This window comes from Ptychodera flava, chromosome 18 (assembly GCF_041260155.1).
Source record: "Ptychodera flava strain L36383 chromosome 18, AS_Pfla_20210202, whole genome shotgun sequence".
NCBI lineage: Eukaryota > Metazoa > Hemichordata > Enteropneusta > Ptychoderidae > Ptychodera > Ptychodera flava.
The window spans coordinates 25,593,143-25,608,050 of record NC_091945.1 but is presented as its reverse complement, the minus strand read 5'-3'; the positions used below and the strand labels follow the sequence as shown (position 1 = coordinate 25,608,050).

General features: G+C 38.2%; 1 pseudogene; it reads left to right on the top strand.

The window, feature by feature from the left end:
- Positions 1 to 234: 234 nt before the first annotated feature.
- LOC139117244 (heat shock cognate 71 kDa protein-like) lies at positions 235 to 14,658 on the top strand (annotated as a pseudogene).
- The last annotated feature ends 250 nt before the right edge of the window (positions 14,659 to 14,908 follow it).

The window sequence follows — 14,908 nt, the reverse complement described above, 5'->3', positions numbered from 1 at the left end:
CATACTCCAACCATATTATACGTTCATCATCGCATTGGTATTGTTAGCACCTTACGGATAACTGTAGTATTTCCAATGGTCAAATATCTTCGATGAACACAGAATAACAGTACATTATCTAACTGTTACAGCAGTGTTACTATCAACAAATGGCTCAATGTGAAATGTACTTAATAATGATCCAGGAATTTATAAAGTGTGTAATACAGTGCTCTACCTCTTCTAGATTTTTAAAGAAACTATGGCTGCCAAAGGACCTGCCGTTGGTATTGATTTGGGTACATGCTACTCCTGCGTTGGTGTATTCCAGCATGGCAAAGTTGAAATCATAGCCAATGACCAGGGAAACCGTACAACTCCCAGCTATGTGGCTTTCACAGATACAGAGCGTCTCATCGGAGATGCTGCCAAGAATCAAGTTGCTATGAACCCAAAAAATACTGTGTACGGTAGGTTATGAAAATCATCTCTTCTAACAACAAGTTAAGTTGCTCTTGATGATTTTATGACTATCTTTATCGTAATGAACCATCGTTTTTGTACACTGCAGATTAATAATTTTACTAGAAATAAAAGTATGATAAATCGTTACTTTTGATTTTAAAACATATCGTCGTTGAGTGAAAGACGTTCTTTTCCAGTAAATTATGAAAGCACTTCATCGACGTCGTCTGACCTTACTCAGCAGCATAGTACTTTCAAAGGAACACTTCCCTCCTTATGTACCTGTCTCTTTTGCTCGTAAACTACACAATGCAGATGCAGGTCAAAATATGATTTATGTCCTTGCAACAAAAAGTCACATCGATAGGCAGCTTTGCATGACATGATTTACTGTGTTTAAGTAAGACATAGATGACTTTCAGTCGATAAATTGTTTTATAACACACCCTCATCCGCCGTCTGTGTTCTAATTCGCCAATTGATAGTTACGTGGGTTGCGTTCTTTTTTGTGCTGATCCACGTAAACGACGTCATCAGGCATCATTTGTCCGAACTGTTGCCTGCCAGGCATCAGTTCTGAAAAATGATGCCCGCTGACGTCAAAAAAACATTGGCGCATGCGCGAACTGGAATGTAAACAAAGATGTCGTCTGCGGCCGAGCGAAACGATAGTCGAGAAATTTCTCGGTTTATCCTACTTTCTGAAGAAGAACCGAATGCTCTGGTTTCCAACAAGGACTCGGAACGAACGAAAACGATAATCAAAAGTGCATTGAACGTTTTGCAGAAGATTTGCGGCCCTGTCGGGAAAAACTTTTTTTGCCGAACCACTTCAACATATTACATTATTCATGCGACAAGTTTTGTGTATAGTACGTTCTTATGCATGGCTACGGATGAGGTGTGTTATAAAACACATATTGACTGGCCATGCGGGCGACAGCATACGTCTTTAACCCCTCGGGCCTGTGAGTCACCCCAAAAACAGACTGTTTCCCTCGGCCTACGGCCTCGGGAAACAGTCTGGTTTTGGGGGTGACTCACAGTCCCTCGAGGTACAGACGTATGCTGTTTGCCCTCATGGCCAGTCAATATGTGTATATTGTCAAGCCTGTTTTCCAAAATTAAAAAAATGTCCTTCTTTTCCAAGATGTCAAGCGTTTAATTGGTCGTCGGTTTGAAGACTCAGTTGTCCAACAGGACATGAAACTGTGGCCATTTAAAGTGATTAATGATGGAGGTAAACCCAAGATTAAAGTGGAGTACAAAGCAGAAGAAAAAACCTTCTACCCGGAAGAAATCAGTTCCATGGTTCTCCTCAAGATGAAGGAAATTGCCGAGGCATATCTTGGAAAGGTATGTTAATACTGACTACATTTCAGAGGTGTGACATTTACTTAGTGGTGTATTTCGCACTATATATAATGAAAATGAGATCCATAGAATTGTGAAAGCAAGCATAAGATCAAAATATCTAATCCTCTAAGTTGATAGAAGTGAGTGATATGTATATTCAGCATAACCTTAACTCAAACCCTTGCCCCGTCTGGTGGGAAGGAAACGAATAAAATAAATATCCAGTTGGTAACCATTCTGATTCTCCTAAGAGTAGAATCCTCACTTATTTTCCTGGTCACTCCTCAGAAAATTTCCCTTGGCGTGTTAAATATGGAGATAATATGGCATGCTCTGTATATTTGTTAAGAAAGATACAAATAATTAAGCAATAATTTACCCCCCCCCCCCGGCCCAAAATGGACGAAGGCAACTTTCCACGACATAATGTACGAGGCGAAGCCGAAAGTTTGCTTGAATCGATTATGGCCCGGAAAGGGGTACATTATTGCTATTATTTTATAGTTTGAATTTGTAGATGTAGAAAACGAATATAAAAAGGAAATTTAAGCTGAGTTTGAAGCCAGTGAGCGGCGTCCGGCATGAACGTCCCTGAATCTGTACACATTTACACACACTCCATAAACTGCACTGCCCTGAACACGCACGTTCAACATAAAAAAATGAGCAGTACTTCGGGGTTCGATTTGGAAATAAAACGATGTATTTTCGAAGGAAATGAAAAGAAATTGCATCACTACCGTCTATATCGAACTTGAAACATCAGATTTCAATATCATGCCATTCAAAAAGCTGAAACACGGTGAAATGCGGATTGCTCAGCCATTAATTGATATCAGCGAGCTGCATGGTATCAGCTGATCGATACGATCAGTATTATGTCGCTAATCGTGCAGCATTCAATTGCAAACATTATCAACAGTGTTCCTATGTTATTTAAATGTTTAAATTTCATTAATTGTGTCTATAAATTTAATTTTCGATGGCTTCTCGAGAAGAGCTATTGTATTTTGGCGAACGGGAAAACTCGATGTAAACGGGTGCTTGAAAGGTACGGTTGACAAATATACTGGAGAGTCTTCGTCGGGAACTAGTCGAAACCGATGATGAAAGTTGTCGCCGATTACAGCCGGTGCATAAGAACTAGGTAACCGAGATGTTAGATCAACGGAGAGCCCACGGTCGTCATGATTGTTGGTCGTAGCTGACCTTGGACCTTTGAATGACTTCGTAGTAATTTCCGTAGACGCTACCGGTCAAGGTTGTTGACAGCTGTCGTTGTTGGCTCTTTGATGAATGCATTAGCTTTTCACGCTTACCTCGTTTCACACGAACGTACATGATATCCTTGTGTCAAACCCAGTATCGTCTAGGAGTTTGCAAACGTACTGAGTTCTGTTTCACCTATACGGCAACGAAGCGAACCATGTTGTAAACAAACGTAGTAGTACAAGCTGCACACTGCAACGTATCGGACGGGAGAGCTACTGAGCGCAAGCCGGACAGAGCAAACGACAAGTGCATGCATAAGGACTACATTTGATAAATCGTACAGTAAGGCATCGTTATCGATATTGTGCACCATTATCAGATTTACATGGTTCCCCCTTTTAAATGCCCAGTCCTTTATTCGTTCGGGTCACAATGCTTGATAATTGCATACATTATCAGTAATAATCAGGGGTAATATGTCACAAAATTCACTGGTCTTGACAAAACTATAATATAGTCATTTTCAGTCTATTAATTATTAGAAATAACTTCTTAAACAAATCATACGGAATTACAGTTTCTTTGCTGGCATAATTTATGTTAAATTTCTCACCACAGAAAGTCAACAATGCCGTAGTAACTGTCCCAGCCTATTTCAACGACTCTCAACGTCAAGCCACAAAGGATGCTGGTACAATCTCTGGTTTAAATGTGCTCCGTTTAATCAATGAGCCCACAGCTGCAGCTATTGCATATGGTCTTGACAAAAACGTAAGTTGAACAGATGTAAGATGTATGAAAATAAAGTTAAAACAAAGATAAAGCAAAGTATGCTCTAGGATACTAGGATATTTAGAAGTGCACATCTGGTACTACTGCATGTGGGGCGGCATGCTTGCATCCTTTATGCAAACTTTGTCATGTTTTTGTAATATATTAATAAGGGAGTAAAGAGCATTTCTGGAATCTTTACTGAACAGCGCCCTCTATGGTCAAACTTGCACTTTTAGGCTCAATGGTTCAGTATGTGCTTCCTGGTCTTCTTTTAATAAACTAATAATAATAAAGAATATCAGCAGCTGCTGCGAATCTAGATGCATGTAGCCTGTACTAGCCTTTAAACAGATACATTAAGTTACCAGAGTCTTCCTTTGTCCTTGTGTAATTTATTCATGCTACATAAAATAAGTGACTTAGCTGAAGCTAACGCTTCTTTCCACGTAAAAACAAAGGTAATAATGACATACGATGAAAATTGTCATACATGATGATCTCTTCAATGTCTGGTAAAATTCGCTGTGTCTGTTCGGTTTAACTTCTGTGTGTGTGTTCCATGGAGAAGTAGAATTATGCTGCAGCGTTTTGTGAAAATGTCACATCTGTATTTTCGAGACATACAAATTCACGGTTGATTTTATCCAAACAGCATGTATAGTTGCTTTTCCTTTTAAACTTCACTGTAATATGCCTTCTAAACGTCTATTGTTTTTGCTTTAATTTATTTCTTGTCTCACCGTTTGGGGATATTGATGATCTGTTCTACTGGTCTACTGTTCTACTGCCCTAATAATCTCTTGCATTTGTTACTGTCAGTGTTATTCCAACGTACATTTCAGCTTATTTCCCATATTTTTCAGTTTCAGTTTTTATTTTCTTTTAATGTCTTTGGCAATACATTTTCATTTATATTATCATTATTAAGGCAGTATGTGCCTCGAAGGTGCAAGACCTAAACTTTTGCATAAATTTCCGCCAGTGAAACTTTCAACCATACTTTTACCAAATCAAGACTGAAAATCAGAGGTCATCGTTCGAAGTTAGGTACAAGAAAAAAATATTACCTCACATTTACTGATATCTGATTTAAAAGTTGCTGCCATCTCTGTGCTAGTTCTAGCTTGGAAAAAAATTCAATTCAAGAACCAATGAAATTCTGTTTGGTACATATTACATATACCTATTTAGGCTGCGTTCACAAAAATGGTAAGGGGGCTAGAGGATTCAGGGGGATTCGAACATTTTTTGGGTAGTAGAAAATTACTTCAAATTTTTTGTTCCCTTTTTTGTTTTACATTTTCCAATTCCAAGATTTTGTAGGTAATTCAATGAAAAATGAATATCATTTTTATGTCATCCAATCGTTGTAATGTTGTAATAATTTTAAAAATCTTGAACCATTTTGCCATTTTCTTATTTTTATCTCGAAAAAATCTAATCATGTGTGATTTGTTGTAAAAAAAACAAACTTGAGCCTAGTAACAGGATAGAAACTGCAACTGTTGATGATTTTTGCAATATTTCTATGCAATATATCAACTACAGTTTCCTGCGGTCTCCCTACAGCAAGCTCAAACACACAATATTCAGTTTGTCGACAAAGCCTGTATATATTGTATCAGGTGATGATTTAATTAGAGTCCAGACTGAGAGTCAGTTGTCAGTGATACAAATGCATGTACATATACGCAGGCTGTGATAGCAAGCTGAATACACAATTTGCCTACACTCTCATGATCGTCATTTTGTGCGTTCTTTGGCAGGAGCAATTGACCTGGCCAGAGTTGGATTAACTCAAGTTGGCCTAGACCGATAAATCTAAAAAGTTCACCGATGCTTTTAAAAATGAATCAATTTAAGAACTTGCCTTAGGAATATAACTTTACAAACTGCTAATAACAGGTAGTGTTGAACACCTGCGAGGGGAACGGCGCAATACTAGTACGTGTTTATTTTTTCTGCGCGTACATCCTTTACAAATATGCGGGCTTGTGATAGTTTTGGGGGACTTGAACATTTTTGATCATATAGAGAGTTGGCGTTTTGAATTTTTTAGGGTATTCAGGGGTTTCATTAAGAGCCGGCAGCCGGCGAAATTGATCGGTTACTCTCACGATTTCGCCGGCTACTTTTTCGGAAAATTTGAACTATTTTTTACCTTCTGAAATGATACGGACAAGTTTCACAAACTGTGAAACGGGCTTTCATGTGAAACAAAATTTAGAAGACGCGACTACTACGATCGCCTTGTACTACGATGCAGCACGGTCTTGCGTATACTGCTTCAAAAAATCGGAATTGCAACGGACGATTCTATTGGCTACCTGAATTGCGCATTCCTATGTGGTGACCTTTATATACGCCAATGAAAACGTGCATACTATACCTGTCGGCCGAAGAAGACGGAAGCGATCGTAAGGTCAAGCTTCGCTGTACGATTTTCGGTTTTGAAGTGGACTAAGAAACAAGAGAGGGATAATTACGTGAATTTAAACTGTTTTCGAAGGCAATGACCAGATTTTTTTCTCACGAAAAAAACTTCCCGATGACAGTTCGAATTTTAGTAAGCCGACATGCGTTGCACTGCGCGGTAGGCGTAAATGTGAAGGTATCTAACCAGCTGGACGTATGATATGTACTGCTTTTCGGTCTATCGACGCCAATAAGAATGTCGCCCAGAGCGGTTTAAAATACGATCAGACCTCTAAATTTACTTCAAAACGATCGTCAGGTTAAATCCATATGTGAGCTTCTGAACGTACAAATTTTCATATCCTATATGAAGGTTCTTACTTGCATACCCATATAGTCAAATGACCTTGAAGGTCTTTGATTCTATTTGCGAAATATGGTAATGATTGTCATTTTTTATCATTATTGTTATATAAATTATCCTTTTTACCTCCCCAGTGGTATAAAAGTTCTTCATCTACAGATTTCCATACCAAACATCAGGGTTCTTAATTTTAAGCATAACATTATACATTAATGGAAGGTTTCTCTTTTACTCTGTTTAAAATATGAGTGTTTCATCCAGGATGGCATCAACAAGGGGGATTTTCCCCCTTTACCAGAAAATTTCGGGGCATTTCACCAGTTCATGTGTTCTATTTGTACCTCTAAGGAGTCACTGGCACCATTTCATTGGGGGGGGGGGGGGAGTAGTCCCCCTTGACAAATTAGGCCAAAGTAAGTAAATTATTTGTTTTGCGTCCACTCTAAATGGGAAAAGGTACGCGTCTAAGCGGCTGAAAATCACACACAAGAAAATTAACACAATGTAATTTGATTGCAGCAAATAAAAAATTGTACCAAAATTTTAGTTCAGAAAAGCTAAGCGGCCATGTCCTAAAATTTCCTATTCAAATACACTGTGTGTGTTTTTTATGAAAACGTTGAAAACCTAAGCGGGTTGGGACGCAAAACAAAGAATTTAATTAGTTTGGATGCCAACATTTCAACAGAGGGGGAATCCCCTATCCCCCTGTCTAGATGTAACACTGTATAATATCATCTACATATCAATTTATATCAATAATAATAGTGAATAATTATAGTTTACCTCCTAAAAGCATAGAGGCTCTAAAGACTTCAGTTTTCTTTGTTCAAAATATCGTCAACATTACCACATTTAATCATTTTTAATTATGAATTATCATATTTAGGCCTAATCTCCCAGGAAAATGGCTTTTATGATATGAACACAAATTGCCCTGGAACACTGCTAACAATTCTCCTGAAAATACTACAAATTCAAGTGACTGTGGGCTGTAAATAGTCAATTTTAGCTCATTTTTCAGGGCCTCCCTCCCGGGCCCTCCCCCGACGACGACCGCTTTGTGGTCATGGCAGCTGCAAGCCGCCTACTTTTCCATTCTGGCCCCCTTCAAAACTTAATGAAACCCTTGGTATTGTGGGGGGATCTGAAAAAAAATTTCAATCGCGATTTCTCCAGCCCCCCCCCCCGCCCCCCCCGGCCCCCCCCGCAAATCGTTATTTTGTGATGCAGCGTTAGGAACGACTAATAGACATTGTCAAGGATTCTTAATTAGATTGGATAGTTCAGAAATGTAGTTATCATATGCCACTCTCGTAATTTGCTGTTCGAGTAACATCCTAAACTTGCATCGTGGTTAATCCGGGCGTAACTTACTTAAATAGTTATGTAAAACTCCTATGTGTTTTCAAGAACAACTTACAAATTTCATACTCCCTACTTTGCCAAATAGGTTGGCGCTGAGCGTAACGTCCTAATCTTTGACCTTGGCGGTGGAACTTTTGATGTGTCCATCTTGACCATCGAGGATGGCATCTTTGAGGTCAAGTCCACAGCCGGTGACACTCACTTGGGGGGTGAAGACTTTGACAGTCGTATGGTCAACCACTTTGTGAATGAGTTCAAACGCAAACACAAGAAGGATATCACAGGAAATAGCGTGCACTTAGGCGTCTTAGAACTGCTTGTGAACGTGCAAAGAGGACGCTTTCAGCTTCAACTCAAGCAAGGTTAGTATGTACATGTATTTTCCTTCACATATCAAACATAAGTAGAATATAAAAACATATTCATTTACTTTTCTAGCCATAAAAATTGTCATCAATGCCATGGTAATATCATAAGTAATGGCAAATTATATTTCTTGCTGTCTTTGTTTTCATCTTCCAGTGTAACCTTTCTGTCATAAGGTTCCAAGACAAGAAATTAACCTTTTTAATCTAACAATTCTCTGGTGATTAATAAGCTCAGAAGCCCGGTAAATTGTACTTTTTTGAAGGCCTAGACAAAGGAAAATATTTTGGTAACAACAGTGTCACTATTGTTTACATAACTATCACGTGACAGGTAATTTGCATAATCTTTCAAAAATCGGTTGTCCCTATGTGTTGTCTAAATTCTTCAAACTATCTTGCAAGCTGTCACAACGCTCTTTCAATGTGTGTCTCAGACTTTTTATATCTTGCTTAGTTTTCTTGGAGCACAATTTTAAAGAATCAACTAGAATTACATTCACCACTCTGGAAGTGTTTTTTGGCATAAAAGTTGTTTTGGAAGGTTTAAAAAATTCTGAGACATACTTTGGAAGATCCTTAGGACAGCTTGCATTCACACAAATTTCAGCCTCATATCTCAAAGCATTGAAACAAAACATAGGGAAAACCGATTTTTGAAAGGTTATGCAAATTACCTGCCACGTGATAGTTATGTAAACAATGGTGACACTATGGTAACCAAAATGTTTCCCTATATCTAGGCTTTCCGAAAATGTATAATTTACGGGGGTTCTGAGCTTATTAACCACTAGAGCACTGTTAACTTAAAAAGATCAATTTCTTGTCTTGGGTTTAATGATTATGTTAAGGAATACCCTTCGCCCTCAGTGGTCACTTTGCCATACCTTTTGTTTTCACAATGAACTGACTGAATGCTTCATATATGAAACTTTGTAAGTTGAAAGCTGATAAATACCACCACAGGGGACAGTAGTCAGTCCCCTTAAAGCTTGGATTAGGGAGGATTGAGGTTCTTGTTGCAATGGCTTATTTCATTTTGATAATTTTGATTGTGATATTTCACCAATAAAGATTTCGACTCCAAACCGTCTTACTGCTTTCTTTAATACCTACAAGTCATTTTATTGTATTAATTTTGATTGTAATATTTCAAATAAAGATTTCGACTCCAAACCGTATGACTGCCTTTTTTACTACCTACCAGTCCTCATATCTTCTCCAACCTGTGTACACACCACTTGGTTTTGTCTTTGGCTTCTCCGCTAGGTGACTGGGTACCGTACGTTGTGGGTTCGAACCCTGTTGAAACCACCATATTTAATTGCTCGGTAAATATTACCAACTGGCTAATTGGCTGTTCGTGGAAGCGGATTAATTGATTAAGGCAGAACGCGCCTGGGGGACAGAAATTCGGGTTTTCAAATTTTATCAATTCGCTTCTGATCTAACACTTATGGGGGTTCATTTTAAAGCTGTTGGTGAAAGAAAAGTTCTAACCGCTTTATTTTTTTTTGAAAAATCGAAAATTCTATTTTTCCCCATAGAGTAAAAAACAGGGGTGGCGGCCATTTTGAATTTAAAAATCGCGAAATCTTAGATAATTTGTCTCGCTGGTACCAAATTTTGCACGGTGACCCTTGACTTTTATTCTTGCTTTGGTAAGAGGGTCGAAAGTTTCACTTAGGAAAGTTTGAGCAAAAGTTTGAGTCTTTCACTTTCGAGGCGCACATTATCTTAAGTTAACACCAAAGCTGTCCCAAACTTAGTGAAATAAGACCAAGGGGTGAAGGTCACATAGTGTCACGAAACAACGCAAATCTGAAGTGGTATAGTAGTCAACCGTTAAAGCCCCAATAGCTGCAAATTTTATGCATTATTTTCATGATTTTATTTCAAACCAAAGTTGGTTTGTGAAAATAACTGAAGGACGTGTATTGAAGTATCACTACACGCTGATTCGAGACCATGCCTACACGTTTTAACAGCCTTAATAATAAACGGGTGCCACACCCATAAAATGGCGCCCCCCACGGGAAAAAAGTATTTCCTGCACTTACACATCGTGATCATACCAGAAACAAGCATGATGCCATTTACTTGATTGCACGACACACGATGGCCAATATTTTGTTGTTTTAATCTTTTTTCTCTGTCATATGATTAGTTTTTGAAAATGGCGGGAAATCTCTAATGACGTTAAAACCTTTGAATTTACATGCCACTTTTGACAGTCATGGCAGCGTTATACATTGTTTTGGTCTCTAATGGGTCTTGTTCAAAGAAAACTCCAGAAAACTAAGGATATTTTGAGATCGGTTTGCCAAACATTTGCAGCAGCTATTGGGGCTTTAAATTTTGATTGAATTCTATACCTGCTCAGATTTTCCTTTTTTTTTCGTGACAGTATATCAGTGATCTTCATCCCTTGTCTTATTCTACTACGTGTGGGACAGCTGTGGTGTTGACTTAATCACTTAATCCGCTGAGTAAAACAGCCGATTAGCTAGTCAGCAATGTTTATCAAGTCACCAATCTGTAATTTCTTCTTGTCATTCAGCATTGAAATCGATTCGCTGTTTGAAGGAATTGATTTCTACACCTCCATCACTCGTGCTCGTTTTGAGGAACAAAATGCAGACCTGTTCCGTAGTACTCTCCAACCAGTGGAGAAAGCTCTTCGAGATTCCAAGATTGACAAGTCACACATCCATGATATTGTACTTATTGGCAGTTCTACTCGTATCCCTAAAATTCAGAAGATCTTACAAGATTTCTTCAACGGCAAGGACTTGAATAAGAGCATCAACCCTGACGAAGCCGTCGCGTATGGTGCAGGTATGTTAATTTTCATGAAAAAATACTTTCGGAAAAGATGTTGTGTACGGAAAAGACGTTGTTTTCACTGAATTGTACAATCAGCCACGTAGAGGGCGCGAGTCAACTACTCTCTCACCCTTTCACCTGATGCAAAATCACCTTTTGTGTACAATTGAGAGATTGAATTTTTATGGTCGCATCCTAAATGGACAACAAGAATTTTAACTTGGTCCAATTTTTTTACAGCTATCCAGGCTGCAATTCTCTCTGGAGAGAAATCGGAAGAAGTCTCCGATATTCTACTTATGGACGTGGCTCCTCTGTCCCTTGGTATTGAGACTGCTGGTGGTGTGATGACTGCCTTGATTAAACGTAATACCACTATCCCGACAAAGCAGACCCAGATATTTACAACCTACTCTGACAACCAACCAAGCGTGCTCTTCCAGGTCTATGAAGGAGAACGTGCATTGACAAGAGACAATGTAAGTATCTGATCTACACAACTTGTCTCAATGGTAGTATGACTTTCCAGTGAAGGTGACTGGAAATCGGACACCTAATCAGCATATTATCCATTTTAATCGTAAGCTATACAATAAATTAACCTTGAAATTAATAAACCACTTTGCAAACATGATAATGGTATTGTCTTTTCTTCCACTGTACCACAGTCTCTCTACCTACTGTGCTACAACAAGTATTTTGTGCATGGAAAGGGAAGGGCGAGACATGTTGCCATAAAGTTAATCTGGATATACTTGTAATTCAGGCCAGGGGTCGCTGCTTGTACAACAGGGGATTCAGAATTCATACATATAGTAATAATACCTTGGAATATATTATGCACTGCACTGCAAAATACACGTAATTGTTCAAGTTACACTAATTATCTTAATTTTTATTGAATTCTTTGCTTTCGGAAAATAGTTAAATAATTGCATGTCAGAGAGAGACGTATTTAATATTAATTCTCACAGGGTAACAAGGTCCGACACTGCTAGAAAAATCTGATTTTTAAAGCCTCCTGGAAAGTCCTTTGAACTTGATAATTCCCCATAATATTCAAACACGATTAATCAGTCATGAATTCATAAAATGATATGATGAAGGTACATGAATTGATATCCGGAGACCGTAAAAGTCTTTGAAAATTGCTGAAGTTCCGTCATTTTTGGTGATGTTGGATGTATGAATCCTCTGGATAACTGATCCCTTGACGACCTGCTAATGTAAAATTGATGTTCAAGTTCGCTAGATTACTTTCATTGCGTCGGTTTGTTTGCAATTAAATTTTTATTTCTGACAGAACATTTTGGGAAAATTTGAACTGACTGGTATCGCTCCAGCACCACGTGGTGTACCGCAGATTGAAGCAACGTTTGACGTAGACGCCAACGGTATCCTGAATGTGTCTGCTGTTGACAAGAGCACTAGCAAAGAATATATCACCATCATGAACGACAAAGGCAAGTGTTCTTTGAGCCGTTGTGCAGTCGGCTTTGGTCTAAGCATCTACTCTGATCTGTTAAACTTCTTGTATTTTCTGTCGCAAAAACATATTTCTGATTTTTTTTCTCTCTGTGTCACTTATAGCATGTAGTATGTTTTGATGCAGGCAAAGGACATTGTGTCATGGACGTTATGCAATACTAATGACTTTCAATTACGCTGCTACTGTTTTACAGGACGCCTGTCCAAGGAAGAGATTGAACGCATGGTGCAGGATGCCGAGAAGTATAAGAACGAAGATGAAGCTCATAGGGTGAGAATTTCAGCCAAGAACAATCTGGAGAGCTATTGTTTCAACATGAAGAACACTGTTGAAGATAAGAAGCTGAAAGACAAGATCAGCGATGAAGATGAGACAAAGATAGTTGAAAAATGTCAAGAAGTCATCACTTGGCTAGACAGCAACCAGGTATATGATTTTTTCTAACGTCACGTGATAATCTAAGGTGCACAGTGACAATTCAGAGAGTGCAGTGGCTTACTGAATTAAGGTTCCAAGACAAGAAATTGACTATTTTAAACTAACAATTCTCTAGTGTTTAATAAGCTCAGAACCCCCGTAAATTGTATATTTTCGGAAAGCCTAGATATAGGGGAACATTTTGGTTACCATAGTGTCACCATTGTTTACATAACTATCACGTGACAGGTAATTTGCATAACCTTTCAAAAATCGGTTTTCCCTATGTTTTGTTTCAATGCTTTGAGATATGTGGCTGAAATTTGTGTGAGTGCAAGCTTTTTGAAGGGTCTTCAAAAGTGTGTCTCAGAATTTTTTTAAACCTTCTACAACAGTTTTTATGCCAGAAAAACTTCTAGAGCAGTGAATTTAAGCATAGTTGATTTCTTTAAAATTGTGCTCCAAAAAAACTAAGCAAGATATAAAAAATCTGAGACACACTTTGGAAGAGCGTTGTGACAGCTTGCATTCCAGCAGGTTTGAGTCAGATATTTTGAAGTATTGAGACAAAACATAGGGAAAACCGTTTTTTGAAAGGTTATGCAAATTACCATGTCACGTGATAGTTATGTAAACAATGGTGACACTGTGGTTACCAAAATGTTTCCCTATATCTAGGCTTTCAGAAAATGTATACTTTACGGGGGTTCTGAGCTTATTAACCACTAGAGAATTGTTAGATTAAAAAGGTCAAATTTCTTGTCTTGGAACCTTAACAGGCTTAGAGTTACATGTACCTTATATCAACAGTAATCGATGATATTGCCACTAGACTCGGTTTCCTTACAGTTGCATGAAGTAAAAACATTTATCAAGAGCGCACAGTGTTTGTATGACCTCACGGACAGCTATGGCGAGATGATCGACCAAATTTGTTGTGACATTAATGTCTGGAAAAGACTTTATTAAGGAAATTACGTATATTCAGGACAAGCAAATAACATGCATTTCTGATTCCCTCCCACAGACTGCAGAAAAGGATGAATATGAAGACAGGCTCAAAGAAATTGAAGGCATATGCAAACCCATCATCACTAAGCTATACCAGGCTACAGGTGGCCAGGGTTATGCCTGGCGATTTCAGTGACGCAAACGGAGGTGGCAGTGATGGTCCAACCATTGAAGAAGTTGACTAAAACTTGCAAAATACATCCTCTGATATCCGAGAGATGTCCATTTCCAGCTCACAGTAGTAGTAACTAGTTCAAAGTGAGCCTGATGTAATGATATTGATAAACTATATAACTAGAAATTTACAAAAGGGAATAGGGTTACAGCAATTTTCAGAGACTCAAAGTAGTCAAAGTGTTGAAAATTTCCACATTTGCTTTGTTTTGATTTCACAAAAACAGCAAAAGGTTACCTTGTAATTTCAAGCTTTAATTCCATGAAGTAGCTGTACACAGAAACACAAACTGCAACATTCAATGATGTTGTTGAATTGTTCCCCATACATTCATACTTAAGAATGTTCAGTGGCTGCGAGTTTTGAAAAATGTTTAAGATAGAGACACACGTTAGATGATACTTATTTTAAACTCAGTTTTTCTCAATAAATTTCACTTTTGGACCCTAGGCACATTATAAATTTTCTGTTAGCCCTATATCTCAACATTATGAAAAATATGTTTATTTTCCAAAATCACTGTGCCTGTGTTCATTTCTCTCAAAAATATGCGTTTTTGAATTTTTTTACCTAAAAAACTAGGTGTTCAAGGACTATGGCAACTTGAGATCTTTGAACAGAAAATCAGCAATTGGGTACTCTGGGGAAAAAACAGTGTCCCAGATTTTTCCTACTCCCTTTTCTTTCAGCAC